Source organism: Lissotriton vulgaris, chromosome 12, assembly GCF_964263255.1.
Source record: "Lissotriton vulgaris chromosome 12, aLisVul1.2, whole genome shotgun sequence".
Taxonomy (NCBI): Eukaryota; Metazoa; Chordata; class Amphibia; order Caudata; family Salamandridae; genus Lissotriton; species Lissotriton vulgaris.
The window spans coordinates 414,912,662-414,931,714 of NC_141700.1; the positions used below are offsets into that span (position 1 = coordinate 414,912,662).

Here is a 19,053-nt window from a genome sequence, read left to right on the forward strand (position 1 = left end):
AGTGGTTAATAGTTATTGTTGTATATTGTTAGTTATTTGGTGAATCGAGTTTAGAAGTTGTGAGATTGCAAAGAAAGGTTATCCAGAGTGGAATTTTCGATTTATGAGAGTAGAATGAGGTGATAGGCTAGAAAGGTTAGGTATTGCAGGAATGGTTACTTAGGAGAAGAGTTTGATTTGTAAGCGGAGGTATAGTTAGTTTACAACAGTGTAGTAGAGAGTAAGGCAAGCAGGCATGTTACAGAGAAGGGTACACAAAAAGAGACACTAAAGTAGACAGCATAAAGAGTATCATTCAAGTAGAAAGGCAGGAGCGAGAATTATCCCTACCTATAAATTAAGGTCAGTTTTCAGTTAGGGTCTTTAGGTTCATGGTGGGGGCTAAGATATTGAGATAGGATGCAATCTGAGAAAGAATTAAGAGATGAAAGAAAGGCTGAAAGTTGATTTCCTGTGGGGAGGGGATATATGTTGCGTCTTTGGTTGTTTCACTTGGTTTTTGATGGTATTGATATAGTCTGCTTTCTGACATACATATAGAACATTATTGAGACACTTTGACTTTGTACTTGTTTTTTTTAATACGAAGTCTTAGTTGTGTTGTCTTTTCCAGATTGTGGGTCCTTTATGCAGTGGCGACTCTTCCGCTAAGGCGGAGGAGCATCGCCCTACTGCTTTTAGTAGTGCAAAGAAGGACAAATAAAGTGATAATATCTTGACGTTATCATTTTATTTGTTCCTGCTGCTTGGCAGTTTTGCGGGCGGGGTTGGGCTGCTCTGCTCTCAAAGGAGAGGAGAGGAGTGGTGGGCACTCTGTAAGGTGCACAATGACTGTTTGGCCAGCCCTCACAGGGCGGCCAAACAGTCATGCGCACTTTGCATGTTCTCCACCCAGGCTGCATTACAGCCTGAGTGGAGAACATGCCCAGGCCCCCAGTCCCTGTCTGAGCGACGAACCAGGTTGTGATTGGCTATGGGGATCTTGGGAGCCCGGGAGCTTCCTGCTTGCACAGAAGCCAGAGAGAGGACGGAGGAGAGGAGGCGGCGTCCGGCCAGCTAGGTAAGTACATTTTTTAACCGCCCCTCAATCTTCCACCCTACTGCTGCTTCCTGAGAGCAGCCGCCGCTGCCTTTATGTTAATCTAGTAAGATATTAAGGCGTGGACAATCTCAAGTTTGCATTGCTCATTGTGTTATGAATTCGTTTAAGACATATACATGGGTGGTATATTACATGGGTGTGTGGTTACATAATGTCTTGTGCCAAAGCAAAGCTGAATTTACTCAAATCACTTCTGAATTCAGAATTGTAATAACAAATATAATTTTTACCTAAAACCTATATTGCAGTATTATGATTGATTCTTTCTTGTGGGATATGTTATGTTCTCTAACTCACAACTCTAATTTCATTGACATCCATGCGGCACTTTCACACCATGTTTCTTTAAATTACACTCTACTACACCACATCACACACCACTTTACACCACTCCATTATGCCTCTCTTCTTTACACTATTCGGGTCTTTGCCTCCACTCTATGCTACGCTACCCTACTGCACTCTGCGCCGCGCTGCCCCACTCTACGATATTCCACTCCATGCCACCACTCCACTCTGTGAAACTCATTTTAAAGCACTCCATTGCATGCCACACCACTCTGTCTACTCTACGCCACTCCACACTATTCCAATCTATACTACTTTACTCTATTCCAATCTGTGCCATTTCACTCTGCGCCACTCTGCTGTACGTCACTGCACTCTACGAAATTCAACTCTAAGCCATTCCTCTGTGCACCACTCCACTCTACGGTATACAACTCTACGCCCTCCACTGTATGCTACTTTACTGAATGGCACTGCCTTCTATGCAACTCCACTGGATGCCACTCCATGCTATGCTATTCCACTTCACTCTACTCTATTCAATTCCACGCTACTCCACTTTATGCCACTCCACTATGTGCTACGACACTGTATGCCATGTCACTCTACAACCCTCCCTTCTACATCCCTCCACTCTATGCCGCTGCTCTCTGTGCTATTCCACTCTATGCGATATTCCATTCTGTCACTCTACTGTACATCACTCCACAGTATGCCACTTCATTCTACGTGACTGCAGTCTACGCTATTCCAGTCTATACAACTCGACTGGACACCACACTACACCACTCCAAGCAATGCCCCTCCACACTACTCCACCCCACTCTATGGTACACTATTCTACTGTATGCCACTTTATATCACTGTTCTGTGCAGCACTCCCCTCTGTCCCTCCATGCCACTGTACACAGTTGGACTGTACGCTACTTGACTGTATGCTACTCTATGCTCCTCCACTCTAAGCTATTCCACTTTATGCCCTTCAACTGTACTCTGTTTCACTCTAAACCACTCAACTATGAGCCACTGTATGCTATTCCACTCTATGGCATTACGCGCCACTCCTTGTTAAACTATTCTACTCTGATTCTCCACTCTATGCTGTTCCACTCTGTGCACTCCATTCTTTGCCACTCCCCTCTGTGCTACTCAATGCCACTGCAGTCTATGCCACTCCACTCAACTCCACTGTATGCCACTCCACTCAACTCCACTGTATGCCACTCCACACTTTACTCTATTCCATTGTATGCCACTCCACTCTATGCCACTCCATTCCACTCCGTTCTGTTACACTCTATGCTATTCCACTCTACACCACTCCAGTCTATGCAACTCCATGGTATAGCACTCTTTGCCACTGAACTCTACACTACTCCACTCTACCCCACTCCATTGTATATCACTCCACTCTGTCACACTTTTTCACTCTATGCCACTTCACTGTACGCCACTATACTGTATGCCCCTCCACTCTACACTGTTCCACTCTATGCCACTCCAATCTATGCCACTCCACTGTGCGCCACTCCTCTACTCCACTCCACTGTGCGCTACTCCACTCTACAACACTCCACGCTATTCCACTCTACACCACTTAACTGTACACCACTCTATGCTCCTCCTCTCTAAGCTATTCCACTCTATGCCACTCCTCTGTACACTATTCCACTCCACTTTAATCTATTCTACTCTACACCACTCCACTACTCTAAGCATCTACACTCTGCGTCACTCTACTCTATGTAACTCCACTGTATGTCACTCCACTGTACACTTTTCCTCTCTATGCCACTCAACTGTATGGAACTCTATGCCATACCACTTTATAAAACTCCACTCTATTGTACTCCACTGCACTGTATGCCAATCCACTATACATCAGTCCACTCTACGCTATTTCATTCTACGCTATTCTACTCAAAGGCACTCCATTCTAGGCCTCTCCATTCTAGGCCTCTCCACTCTAGGCCTCTCCACTCTAGGCCTCTCCACTCTAGGCCTCTCCACTCTAGGCCACTCAGGTCTAGGCCACTCAGGTCTAGGCCACTCAGGTCTAGGCCACTGTACTCTAGGCCACTCCACTCTAGGCCACTCCATTTTAGGCCATTGCACTTTAGGCCACTCCACTTTATACCGCTCTGCACCACCCCACTTTGTCAGTCCACTCCACCCTTCCCCACTCTACACTATTCCACTCCACACCACTGTACTCTATTCGACTCTACGCCTCTCAACTGTATGCTACTTTACTGTACGCCACTGCACTCTACCCAACTCCACTGTATGCCACTTCACTCTACACTGTTCCGTTGTACACCACTCAACACTTCCGTTGTACACCACTCAACACTACTCTATTCCACTCCATGCCACTTCACTCCAATTTAAGCCACTCCACTCTATCCAACTATACTCCACTCTATTCCCCTCTACTCAACTCCACTGTACGCCACGCGACTCCATTGTATGATATTACACCCCACGCCACTTCACTGTATGATATTACTCTCTACTGTACAATATTACACTCCACTTTACACCACCACTACTCCATGCCACTGTACTCTATGCTATTTTATTCTGTGCCGCTTCACTATGTGCTATTCCACTGTATACCACTAAACTTTATAGTGCTCTATGCCCCTCAGCTCTATGCTATTCCACTGTATGCCCCTCCAGTCTATGCCACTCCACTCTACTCTATTCCACTGCGCTACACTCCATTGTGCTGTACGCCACTCCACTCTTCGGCAGTCCACTCTACTGAAAGCCCTCCATTCTATGCTATTGTACTATACAACACTCCACTTTCTGTCTCTCTACACACCATCTTCAAATTACTATAGCTCGCACACCTCCAAAAACAGTGTTGTCAATTCGCTAGCCACACTACAGTAACTATAACTCGCATCTTTACGATGCACTGCTTTACCCTTTAATATTACATCACTCATACTATGTGAAATCATAGCTTTCATTACAAAGCTTATAACATCTCAAATTAGATCATTTGTGAGAACACTGTGCATTGTAAAGGCGTGAGTTATAGTTATTGTAAGGTGCTAGCGATGTGACAATGCTGTGTTTGGAGGTGAACGAGTTATAGTACTTGAAAGGTGGTGCATACATTTTAAATTAAAGGTAGTACTATAACTTTAAATGTTTTGATATTTGTATAGTGCGTTTGGTTTGTATACAAACAAATACATTTTCCTAACTATAACCAATTATTTACCTTTTTTTCATTGTGTGTGTGCGTGTGTATGTATATATAAAATATTGCACTTTTTAGTGGTGTGGGCTTTGAACTAAAGGTGTAGCTGTTCAGAGACAAGGCTGCTCTACATGACTATATATGTCCGAGGCGCCATATTTTCCAGTGCTAGTGTTGCCTTGCATGTTTTGGGACGCCACATATATAAGTTATACTATATTGTATTGCTTTGTATTTCTGTAGTAAGTGAGATGGTTTATTGTGAAGCAAGACACTTTCAGGAGGCTGCCTCCATTGAGGTAGGTGTGAGTGGTGCAATGGGATTGACATTCACATGTAGGGTGTTTTAAATATGGGTGTCAGTGGCTGCAAAGTAATAATTTGCCCATTAATGTTTTTCTAAATTGTTTGTCTGTAGACTGTTTGATGGATTAAGTGGAGGAGGGTAAGAAGTCTGCTTCTGTATGTTCCTTTAATGTGGTGATGAGTATAGCTTGCTCTGCATGTCCAGATACAGGTGGGCGATGGCTGGGCACTTCCTTGATAAGTGCTGCTCTGAGCATTATTGGTACTGCAATCGTGTTACGGATTATATTTAAAGGTAACCCGTCTAGAGAAACATAATTGAAGGATAGTGTCCTGAATTGTCTTCCAGTGGTTACTGCCTATGAATGAGATTTAGATTGTTCCAATGAATGTGTATCGCTGTGTTCCCTACTGAGTAGGTGAAGTGTGATTGCACAATACTCAGCATAACTGAAGGAGGGGCGCTGGTTTGCAGAGCCCTAAAGACTACCAGAGGACAGGCCTCAGAGGAAGCATTCAAATATGTGTGACCAGGAAGGTAGGCTGAGGTAATCGGGTATGCCTGAAGTTGAGCCCAATATCATTGACAGTTGCTGCAGTCTTGTGATTGATGTAAATGGGTATGTAAGACCTTTAAGATTACAAAATTGGATGACATTTTTTTTCAGTTTTTACTTTTAGTAGGATATAGAAATCAGAACTAGCGTGACATAGTTGTAAAACAACAACTCATGGAATATTTTTTCTACAAAGGGGAAAAATAGATGCTAAGCTATATCACAGTAATCATGAAGTTGAAAGTGAATTTACAGTGAATTCATTTCTTGTGTATAAAGCTACCTATCATCTTCTTGTTCAAACCCTCCCCGATGTAGATATTTTTTCAGCTGAATAATCAGGGATTGGTGCAAAAAATCACACTGATTGTTTTTATTTATCTTGATTCACTGTTAGATAAAAGTAATACTTTTTGATCATTTCAGATTTGTAGTATGGAGGGAATGGGCAATCAGTACTGATACAAAAATGTAACGTTTACAGTAAGTATTACATTGGGCACCCTGATCTGACATGCCAGAATAAATTATTTTTGGTTGTGGTTGGCAGTATGTGCAATGTCATTGCTGATCAAAAATAAAGATTTGTTTCTAAAACTCAAGTTAATTCCGCACACTCTTAAAACATTAGTTTACATTCCCCTGCTATATCTTGAATAGATCTTGAGCAAGTGGTGAGTATGGATGGAAACATTTTAGTTAATCTAGCTGAGATGAAATCTAACAGCCAGCTGTTAAAAATAACGTGTGGTGTGAATTTGCACCTCTTGGTGTGTTGTAAACCAATCTGCCATGATTATAACATTCTGTATGGAAGAGCTTGAAGTCCGTCCATTCTTTCCACTTATACATAATATTGTTAAGAATGTGAATTGGCTCAGTCTGTAGCTCCCTATACCAGACCCTAAGCATAAGACCTTACCAGATAATAGAAAATAATGTACGAACTAAGAAAGTGGAGCATACAATATCTTCTCCCGCCAAGCGTTAAATATTGGATAGTTGTACGATGGCCATATAAAACCAGCCAGCATTAATCAGATTTTCCAAATGGAAGTTTTAAAACTCCTTGTGCATATTCCCACAATAAAAGACCTAATTTTAGGATTGCTTCCATGTTCCACCATTTTGTAATCCCTGCTGTGATAACAGATGCTAACTGTTTGCATTCTTCATGGGGCATTTTTACGTGAAAATGGGGGATGTTGGACGTATAGAAGAGGGTAGCCATATTTACCTTGATGATGTTTAAGATCTTATATGTAACCGGTCTAGATATCATAGAAAGTATAATAAAGGTTGTTAGAACTAATATATTCAAACCTTTTTAGTATCAGCTCCCATTATCAAAAGACATTGCATCTACGACCCTTAGTTGACATGCAAAGGTGGCTAAGTAATAGAGTTCTGGGAAGCCAAGACACTTTCTCCTCCCATGACAGTTTTAAAGCCTTAATATATATTCTGTGATTCTTTGTTGCCCAGATGAAACTTGAAAAAAGCCCATCAACTTTCTTAAATGAACTGACAAGGAAGGATGCAAGGTAGTGTGAAAAGGGAAAAGAGGAATAGAGGTATAACTGACATTTTAACCAATCATACTCTACCAATGATTGTAAAAAGTAGTGTCTCCCATCTACAAAATATACTTTTCATTTTGCTGAATAATGGAGGTATGTAAGGTCATAAATGTAATGCAAATATTGTAAATAATTAACTTGCAAGCATATTTTGGGTTTCACATTTTAATTCAACCTTAAAATAAGGGGAAGGTAGTAACTCTTTTATAAAATAGCAACACTTATGTCTTTGCTACAGTTATTTCATACTCAACAAGACTTGAATAGGTGTCAATAGTATACAAAGCTGACTGTATGTTTTATGGATCTGCCTTCCAGAAAAGAGCTATATTTTCTGCATATAACTTTAATGGCGAGATACCAAATGGAGGTAGATTCACACTACTGAACTAATAAATTGGGCTAATACTTGATAAAAAGAGTTGGAGAAAGAAGACATCCTTGATGTGTGTGTCTTTTGGGGTATGTCTGCTCCACTGGTTGATTATTAATCATTATAAATTCTGAGGCTATTTTATAAAGTGAGGCAATCCGTTTTGTGAGATGGGAAGAAAGTGATGAAATTTAACAACTCTAAAAATAAATACTCACCTCACGAGATCAAAAGCCTTTTCAGCATTTTACAGCACTTCTACGGCTGTGATTTTATCGGTGGAGATGTTTATAGCTTCGACCAAATAATTGATATTGCCAGTTAAATTATGACCAGGTAAGAAGCCATTTTGGTCTGGGTGAATTTGAAATGAAGACACGGACATGAGGTGATAAGTTATTATTTTAATTACAATTTTACAGTCTATATTATGTAACCCTATTGTGGGATAAGAGCCTAATGATATTGCTTGTTTGTCTGATTCATAAAAGCTAATTAGGCTCCCTTTTCCAAATGATGGTAGGATCTGACCTAAAAATTGAGTTGCATAATAATTTCAGTGGATAAACCAATTTGTTAGCAAAAGAAGTGAGGGCCAAACCATCATCACTCAGGGCTTTTGTCATTTGTGCATGTCTAATTAGGGTTGTTCAATTTAATAGATAACTCATAACTCATCCAATAGACTGTGTCGTCCTAGAAATTCATTTTTCTAGTCAAGAATTACTATCCTGATCAATGAAGCAATAATGCTCGAATAATAAATCCTCTATTTCCTTCGGTGTCACTATTTAATCACTTTGAAGGGGGTGCCTAATATTAGTTATCAAGTTAGGATTGGAATTCTCTCAATTTGACATGGCCAATTTCCTCACTTTCCTCATGAACATTACACCATAGAGCTCTATAGTTCATAATTTAGCATTGCAGACAGAACTAAGAGTTTACTTTTTGGCTTGTTCCCATCTGGAAAAAGAAGATAAGAATAACCTTGACAAAAAGTATACCAAGTATGTTTTGGCTCATCCTGAAGTAGTGATTTGTGTGTCTTAAGTTTATAGGGTTTAATCAAGAATATATCCCATTATACTACTGGGTAAGGAGTATTTTGATTATTGTAAAAAGTAGCCAATTTCAGCACTATGAGCATGTGCATTCTGTAGTGACTATAAAATAGTTATATCTAATATCTATGTATGTCTTTTTGGCTATTCTGCTTTGCTTGTTGAAGTTGAAGAACTACTGCCAAGTGACCAGAAATGCACACTGCTGCAGGTATCTAACTGATCCCGTGGTAATAGTATGGAAAGTCAGAACATATTCTGTCCTTGAAACAATGTGATATCTGCCAGAAAAACACAGATATGCTTTTGCTTTCAGGTTGTCTCTGGACCACAGGCTTACAAGATCAAGAGATTGACAGAGCTCCTGAATGCTACCAAAGTATATTTCTTATTCTGATTACATCTAGAATTTGATGAATCCATATTAACTATAGATTTTTTTTAATTAAATAACTGCCACTTAATCCTAGGCCTGGCAGCCTGGTAAGTTGCTATTCCAATTCCTGTGATTGTTTAGGCTCATCAACTAATGGGTTATAACTAACCCTGGTTGGAGTTTCTGGAGTAGCACTACGCGGAACACTGCAAAGTGCAAAAAAAACTCTGCAGCACTACGCGGAGCTCCGCAAGTGGCAGAGTAGGATAGAAAAATGCTGTTCGTGGTGCTTGCACAGTGCTGGATGCTTGTCCACACTGTGCAATCATTGCGAACGGCACTATGCACAGCGCAAGCGGTCCCTGCTTTCCTCTTCTGCCGCTCGAGTACATTTTTACTCAAGCAGTAGTTTGCTCAAAGCGAACAGGCTGTTTCCCAATGCAAGTGGTCGCGAGCATATGCGACCACTCAATGAAAAACCGGACCCCCCCCCCCCACCCTCTGCGTTCAGAAATCTCGCCGGGAGTTTGATTTTCCACGCTCGCATTCGCCAACTTGATGTTGGCGATCGCAAACAAGGAAAAATCTCACCGGGAGGTTGATTTTTCTTGCTCTCGGTTGCCAACTTGACTTTGACGAATGCAAGTGAGGTAAAAAACTCTGTACCGTGTAGAACTCCGCGAGCTCCACGTAAAGTGGAGTGCGTAAAACTCCGCAACCAGAGCGGAGTTCACCGCCCAGGGTTAGTTATAACAAGCTTCTTCATTGATAAACTGTTTTATCAGTGGGCAGAGGGTACTGTAACGCAGTAGTCATCTTTATTATTAATCGTAGTTGCAGTATTTATTCTACATTTTCTGTTCAGTAAAATTGGTACCCCTCTATGGGCTTCTGTTGATGGGAAAAATGTTTGTAAATCCACAAAGTTTTTTTTTTCTCGAGATCTTGGGTAAAATGGGTTTTGTGAAATAGAAAAATTGAGTGAGTCAGCCAAATCATGCTAAAGTGTGTTTCTTTTATGTAGGCCATTCATATTAAGACTGGATGTGATATATCTACCCATTTGCCTATTCTTAGGTAAATAAGTGAATTGTAGCCTATACAAATTCTTGTCTTCTTCTGTGGTTTACCTTTCTAAAAGGCAACAGTGTTCTTGAACCTCTGATGACCTATTTTTATTTACATTGTGTATATTTAACAAGGACCCCCTGAAAGTACGAATCGTATAATTCCTAGGTCAGGGAAAACAATATATATGCAAAGTAACAACCTAGGCAATCAAATTTTTTTTTAAAAATATCCTATTGATAAAGGGTAATAAACAAATAGCTACAACTGACTAAAAGACATCATTTTTTATTTAATAATTAAAACAGTAAACATTTCATTCATATAACACAAAATTAAAAATCACAAAGTATTGTATCATAAGTATCAACAGTAAAAACTTAGTGGACAATAGACAATAAATTCTTTATCTAAAATAGATAAGTGGCGAAATTATATGACTCTACGCACGTTTCGGCGGCCAGCGCCTTCTTCCTGGAGTAGCCACGTAATATTACTAGAAATTTTTCCTCCTTAAAGAAACGACCAAGTTAAGATGTCTGCTTCTTATTATGACTTTTTTAGCGTCAGGGGTTGCCGAAGCTAGATAATGTGAAAGATAGATATTAAACATCCGCCACCGGAACCCTTAATGTGGATTTGAGCTCTGTAGAATCCCCAATTAGGCTCTTCTCGAGGTATCCTGGGAATCTATTTAAAATTATAATGGTCTCATAGTCTTTTGGATGTATTCTCCAATTCTAGAAGGTAATCAGTTGGCGAGATATTGTTTTAGGATATTTCTTATTTGCCTAGAGGCACGGATTCTTTTGCTTCAGAGATGGCGATGAAAGATGTAAGAGATTCTAAAATGCTGGACAAATGGATGGTATTTAAAAGATCTCCCTGCCCGAGGATAGACGGCAGGGCTCTGTATGTCCGGTGGCGGGTAACTCAATCTGGCAACTGCAGCGCGGGAAAATGACATATAACACAAAAATTTTGTGTTATATGAATGAAATGTTTACTGTTTTAATTATTAAATAAAAAATGATGTCTTTTAGTCAGTTGTAGCTATTTGTTTATTACCCTTTATCAATAGGATATTTTTTTTAAAAAATTTGATTGCCTAGGTTGTTACTTTGCATATCTATTTTTATTTACATACATTGTACATATTTTCTTATCTGAGCAACCCACAACTGCGATTTTCCCTTTCAATCTCTCACCCTGTGTAGATCTCCTCTCTCGCAACCCTGAACACCCCCTAAACTATTCCAGTAAATATTCCCACCCCTACCCAATTCTACTTTACTTGTGGTATTTGATTTAGTCCCTGTGTTATTTCCTTCCCTTTCTGAGCAACACCCTTTAAATAGAATTATTCTGTAGTTCAAAACATGAATTCATCATCAAAGTCATCAATGATTGTTAGCAAATCACATGAACATGTATACCCATACTCCATGCAATGATGTGGCTAAAAAGCTATTAATCATCAGAATTAGATGAAATATAGACATTGAAATAATCAGGCCTCAGTAAATGCAGTACTCCTCCAAGCTAATAATAATATTCAGATAGTTGAGCTTCTAGAGTGGGTGCCATTCTGAGATTCCGTTCTTATTCTTGTTTGGACTTAGGCCGCAGTGATGAATCTCTGACATAATACCGACCTACAAAACATCGACGCTAAAATATCGAAGGCAAGTATATCGACACCCTATCTACAACATGGTAAGTACAAAAATATCGAAACCAAAATATCGATGTTAAAAATATCGTAATTAAAAATATCGATTTTTTTTTTCTGTAAAAAAAAATGTAAAATAAAGTAAATATTACTTATAAATACAATAAGCATATTTAAACATATTTAATGTTTAAAATTAATAAATAATACATATTGAATAATAAATAATTAAAAATAAACATAACATATAATATATACTTACTTAATAATACATTTGATTAATTATTTTCATTACTTATAAATTATTAAAATATACTATAAATTACAAAAATATCTACACACATAAAATAATAACATAAAAAAAATAAACTTTTATTTAATAAATAAAAAATAATAATATACTTTCAATATTTTTAAACTTAATTCTTAATTAAATACAACATTATATAAAATAATACAAAAAATATTAAATACATAATTAAATAAAACTAGTATTTAAAGTCCAAAAAAAACTACAGTAATGAAAACATTGGATAGCGTAGAATGTAAAATTACTATTCCCACTCCCAAAAATTAAACAGTAGGGAATAGCGTAGGGGTCAAAATTACTATTCCCACTCCAGAGAGTGCAACAGTAGGAAAAACGTTGGATAGCGTAGGGTAAAAATTACTATTCCAACTCCAGAGTGTGTAACAGTAAGGAAAGCGTTGAATAGGGTAGGGGTAAAAATTGCTATTCCAACTCCAGAGGGTGCAACAGTAGGGAAAGCGTTGGATAGAGTAGGGTTAAAATTACTATTCCAGCTCCAAAGGGTGCAACAGTAGAGAAAGCGTTGGATTGCGTAGGGGTAAAAATTACTATTCCAACTCCAGAGGGTGCAACAGTAGGGAAAGCGTTGGATAGCGTAGAATTTAAATATAACATACTTATAAATAATTGTTGTATTTAAAATAATGTATAATTCAATTTTAAAATAAATCTACATCATTTACAAACAATTAATAATTATTAAAAGCAATTACATTTGAATAATTAATTAACAATAAATTAACAAATACCAATAAATATTAATTAAATATTATTACTCACCAAATAATAAATATTAAACAATAAAATATTTTTCATTACAAAAAAATATTCTTTAAAATTAATTCACATTTAAAAATTATTAAACAATAAAATTATTTTTTATGCCAAATAATACTTTTTATAAAACATTGATTACCAATTAATTACAAATATTTTCCAATTAATAAAAATAATTACCAATTAAAAATATTAATTTCCAAATAACAAAATTATTTACCAATTAAATAATTAATTACCAATTACAAAAATTATTTGCCAATTACAAACATGAATTACCAAATAAAAAAATTAAATAACAATTAAAAACATTAATTACCAATTACAAAATAGATTATCAATTTAAATAATTAATTAATAGTTAATTAATAATTGGCATAACAAAAAAATTATAAATCATTCATTAATTACAATTAAATTACTTCCCACCCAATTCACCTATAAACCCACAACCCGCTACAGAAATAAAAACAAAAATTAATTAAAATTAATTTATAATTCCTAAAAATTAATAATTCATTTAGTATATTTAAATTACTTCCCACCCTATTCCCCTATAAACCCACAACCTGCTCCGGTACTAAAACATAAAATCTACTTAAAAAATACCATTATTAATATGTAAAAATAATACACATATACTTTAAAAAAATTAAAATACTTAACAAAAACATATTACACATACATAATTAAATACATAAAAATAATACAAATATCGATATTACTAACTTCGATATTACTTACATCAATATAAATAAATGCGATATTACTTACCTTAGGGTTGATATCATGTCCAACGATATTCTTGACATCGAAATTCTGTACCTTCGATATTTCCAACTCGATATTCTTGTAGGTCGACAATTAGGAATCGATATTTGGGGCCCCATTAGGATGGCGGGCGGGCTTTGCCCGCCATCCTATCGGAAATCGGGACCGCCCGCCCTAAGGAGGGGGGTCCCGCACGCACCATTAGGATGTGCCCGCCACAGTGGCGGGCACATCCTGTATTTATAGTATTGTTGCGGGCGGAGCACTATGCTCCACCCGCCACAATACTAAAAATGCTTTCCAGCATTTAAATAATCAAAGCGGCAGGCACCGCGCGATGCCTGCCGCTTTGATTATGTAAATGCAGGGGGGTACCACAGGTACCCCCCCGTGTGCCACCCCCCTTTGGCCTTCACTCCCGGGGCCCACAGGGGGCCCCCAGAGTGAACACCGCCTGCCTTTCCGTGGCGGCATTGCTGCCGCGGAAAGGCATTGCACTCGTGCAATTGTAATATGGCTGGCGGTGTCTCATAGACACCGCCTCAATATTAATAATTTTCCGCCCCGGCCGCAATGCGACCGGGGCGGAAAAGTGGCGGGCGGTGTTTCCCTACGTTGCGGTCCCCCCCGCCATTGTAATGTGGCGGGGAGAAAAGGGTGGCCGGCGGTCATTTCTGTCGGGCGGATCGCCACCGCCACCATGGCGGTGGCGATCCGCCCGACATCCTAATGGAACCCTTAGACTGTGTACCCGCAGTGAGTACACAGAGGTTGGCAGGTTGAATCATTTGCCTCTATGCGCCAGCAAGACAGAATTTCCTTGCCCTCTGTTTCAGCTCACATCTGCGTAGTGACGTGTGAAAACAGACAACCTACTAAACTGAGGTTAATTGGTTTTTTGGGAGAATCCCCACTATTCTTAAGTAGGATCAGCAATATGGGCTCTCCAGCTCTTCAAATTTTGATTTCAGTGATGGAAGGGGGCACATGAAGGTTTCTGGTTTGTCTGTAATTGTGATTGCATACCTTCCTTCTCAGATACTGTCATCTCCAGTTCATCACTCTATACATTATGGGCTTCAAACCTGGAATCGATGATCTTAAATGTTGTCTTACACATACCCGAGATTGCGTCCTGTGATGTGCACTGACAGTAGCTCCAAACATAGCCAATATCCCACAAAAGAAAAGGTAAAAACACTCTTGAAACAGAAGACTGTGTTGCTTCACCATCTGAAAGTTAAACCTCCCCCAAAATGGGAGATACCAAGTGCAGAGTGAGACCCGCTTAGGTTCTGGCTTCTCAGATGAATAAACATTTGCAATGCAATAGGTCTCGCATTTGTTAGAGTTTGAGTTATTGGCATTGTAAATATTATGTGAGCTGTACGACTGTGTTTGCAGTGTAGTGAATTTTTGTGAATATAAATAGTTGCATGTATTGTAGTGTGATTGCGAACTGTAATGTTATTGTTAGTTGGCAAAGTAAAAGCGGCATAAGATGCCACAGCCTGCCACTAAAAAGCTATTGGGGAAATGAGGTAAACTGCAAGTATCACAAATATTAAAGAAGTAATATATTAAAAAATTGAATTACAAGGTGTATGAAATGGAAAAAAACATGTACATCTAAGAAGGAATATGGTTAAAAATGAAACGCCAAGGCTTGCACACAAATATTGAAGGCACATATGAAAGAATAAAAATCTAATGCTTGTGCTATAGAGACACTACAATCTGGCAATAGAAAAATGTTTAAAGTTAAGAACTCCTACATTAGCAACCCAGCGCCGTAGCTTGATTACTAAATGTGATATGGTAAAGTAGAAACGTATATTAGGGAGACACAAAGGCAAACTAAACCGAAATGTTAAAAGCGGCATGAAATCTAACCGCCCGCTGTCCAAGAGTCATTGGACGGAATGCAGAGAAATGTAAATGCGACAAATATTGAATTAGTAATACTTCAAAGAGGACAATTGCAGGGTGTGGAAAGGTTGAAACCGCATCTGTAACGAAAATGGAATATATATATAAAAAAGAAACGACGAGAACTGTAAGTTGCTGTGTACTTATTGGCACTGGTATGTCCCATATATAGCGACTGTGCGCAACGCTTTTCTTCCCTCTTACTTTACTCCCAAGCTGCACGTAGATGGTGAGTGTGAAGATGTTGCAGTAGCAACCCAATGTAATAGCGCGTAGCCACAGGGTAGTAACAAGAAGGCTCCTTTCACTTTGGCGTCTACTTGTTCGCAATTGTTAGTCTAAAAATTTCACTGGCATAACAAAAGTCGCAGCATGTGGTCTACAAATGAAAGCACTTTGCTGTTAGAGGCTAATTTACCAGGAACAATAGATGGTGTCATAGATAAGACTGAGAGACTTGCCTTCCAGAATCTAAACAAAGTACTACAGGGCATGGGTCTGCCTGGGAAGCAGCAGATAGGTCGGAAAACAGTTATCACATGGTGACATCGACATTGCAAAGGTCCTGAGGGTACCTCAAAAGGGGAATTAGAACTTCTGTACATATTAAAAAATTGCATACCACTCCTTAGCTCATTGTACGTGACATTAGCTGTATTGTTTGTAAATTCTACTGTGGCAGGATTCCACATGTTTGCACGATGGTCCCCCCCCCCCTAAATGTGTTTTTGGCAGTTATCACATGTAACCAGTGCTGGTTCTGTAGGCTGTAGCGAAATGGACACATACATGCAGTATAGAGACGAAACGCACAAAACATAGACTTCCTTATAATGTATTTTCACTCTTCCTATTATTCCATCTCTTTCTGCCTTGCTCCTCACTTACTTAAAAACCGTGACTTGAAGAAACGGTTCACAACCTCTCTTTCCTTCATTCATTTAGTTGCTTCCCGGTGAAATGGATCCAAAAAAGACCAAGCCCGCAAGTAGTGTGCGCGTGTGCCACAGCGAGACATCTAGTTTCAATTATTGCGCCAGTGTCTAGGCACAATAATTGAAACCAGATGCCGGCCATGCGGGTAACGGACACCAATAGACCATGGGTGGAGCAATGCGCCTGCCTTTGGCCAATTGCATGCTGTCTTTGGTAAAAAGACGCATGCAAAGCCAATATCCTGTCACAATAACAAAAGCACACGCACAAGTCTGTGTTCAACTTTCAGAAGCCCCCTGAAGCCCCTACATGAAGTCTCACAGTGCTGCGCACTGCAACGCTAGGCGCGAGACCTAAAAAGGGACTCATTACTCCAACATAAAGATAGTCAATAAGGCAAAAGTGAGCATACAATTACATGAAACCTCACTATCCGTTTCAAAATTCTGGACCTGTACAAATAAAGCTTCACATTTTTAGGTCTCGCCTCTCAATGCGCATGCGCATTGAGCAGAGCGAGACTATAGCGACTTAAACAGACTTTACCCAACTAGTATCCCAACTGGCGATTTGGTGCTGTGCCTGTGTGCTTTTAGGTCAATGCGCAAGCGCATTGACCTAAAATGCGCGTGCACATCATCAAATCGCCATCTGTTCCCCAGCAGCACTCCTCCCACACCTTTGAAGTGAAGCTTAGCTTCACTTCAAAGGCCCCTGCTGCTTCACACTACGGCCGCATTTCTCCTCCCCCTCCCCAGCCGCCAGCACCTCCCCTCTCTCTCTTCGGCCGCCAGGCCGTGTTATTTTTTCAGCCTCCCCTGAATCTGCTACTTAGCCAGCACCTCCCCTCTCTCTCACGGAGAATGTTTTATTGACACACCCCACGTACCACTTAAACCGAAGTGAGCTTAATCTTTGACTACCACATTAGCAATGTTTTTCCACAAACAAGCCCAACACTCACCCACTGTACCCCTGACCCTAACCACGCTTGGCGTTTCTCGTCTTTCCAAGCGACGGTTGCTAACCACTAACGTCACTTCCGCAGCCGTAGGTCCCGAAACATTCTGAGCCCTTAGGACAAGCTTGCCTACAGTGCCGCTTTTGTAAAATACACAAAACGAGATCAAACGAGAATAGAAACTAAAAAGGCATTCTTGTTGCAACCATAAGATAAACCATTTGGAGAAAAATAAAGCAGTTTTTAAGTTTCATTTTTTATAATTGTTTACAACATTTTCATAGCGATTCATCTTGTAGCACCAAAGTTCTTTATACGCTTTCATATTTACTTTTTGGGATCAATGTCATACACCACTTGTGGCAAAAAAAGATGGCTGCTTCCAGTCCATACGATCCCAGTCCATATCTAATGCTCCTTCAGAGTGTAGTCCTTTGTCTATCTCTAGGGCCGCAGCATAATATTGCAGCTTCAGCTATAACGTGACGTTGTACGTGACGTATACGTGTAGTTTCAACACAATTCCTCATGGGAGTGGTAGTTTACTACGAGCTGGTTTGAGTCTTCAGCGGCTCTTCCCAGGTCCATGAGCTGGCGTTCCACGCGTGTTGTGATAGTCACATGTCGGTGAGCGGAGACAGTGAAATGAAGAGAAATGGGGAACAAGATAAAGAGAAACAAGTCAAGGTAAGTGCACCTTTTTATGTGGTGCTTTATTTCCCTCCTTGTGAGCTGCATAACTTCACTTGCTGTTTCTGTCCCAGGTGCTTGGAGATCAAACAAGGTAGGGAATTCTAGTAACGTTGCTTTTAGGATTGCCAGCTCTCCCGTTTTATGTAGTAATTTGGGTTGTTTTCACCACCCAGTTGGTACACGACGCCAAACATCCCGCCTTTTCATCCCTCGCACTTAAAGGTGTCACGGTCGCTTATTTTAGTTATATGTAGCGCGAACTAGACCCGAAGGTAATCGAGCACCTGTCGCATTACAGACAAACACATCCATTGCTTGTTCCCTGTTGTTCTCATCTTAATCTCCCCATTGGTTACTCCTTTCCCAGGTCTATCTCCATAATTCTGTCTTCCACCTCTCATGCCTCTCTCCCAAACTCATCTTCTCCCTTTCTATACTCAACTCTCTCCCTTTCTATAATCTCAGACTCCCTCTCCTGCTTCTCTCTCTTGCTTTGCTCTTGGGCTCCCTGTCCGTACTTCTCACCCCTGATACACTCTGTCTCCCTCTCCATGCTTCTGTCCCCTGCTGCACTCTCAGGCTCCCTGTCCGTGCATCTCACCCTTGCTTCACTCTTGGGCTCCCTCTCCGTGCTTCTCTTCCTTGCTGCACTCTCTGCTCCCTCTCTATGCTTCTCTCCCCGGCTGCACTCTCGTGCTCTCTAGAAATGTGGCCTAACGACCAGAGCTGCCATCTAAGTCACGTAAATACAAAACATGTTGCATTCCAAATGCTATAGGTGTCACATTCGCGAAAGTTGTAACTATTGGCATTGTAAATGACAAAGCTATCCATTTAGCTATTTTAAAAACCAACTCATAAATAAAATATTTGTCATTTACAAGACCAATAGCTCCAACTTTTCTAATGCGAGACCTATTGCATTTCCAATGCTTGTTTTGAAACTGTCTTAATCAACAAAGAAGAGGAGGAATAACTTACAATTTATATACAGTGCCTGCTTCAGTATTGGTGGACTGTTTGTGACATCACTTTTAAAGGAACACTATAGTGTTTCTGTTGTATTTAACTGT

At 39.7% G+C, this 19,053-nt stretch overlaps 1 protein-coding gene across 1 annotated transcript in view; it reads left to right on the plus strand.

Annotated features, from left to right (window-relative positions):
• FTO (FTO alpha-ketoglutarate dependent dioxygenase) overlaps nt 1–19,053 on the plus strand; it is a 1,722,050-nt gene that overhangs the window by 1,347,329 nt on the left and 355,668 nt on the right. The window lies entirely within an intron of this gene.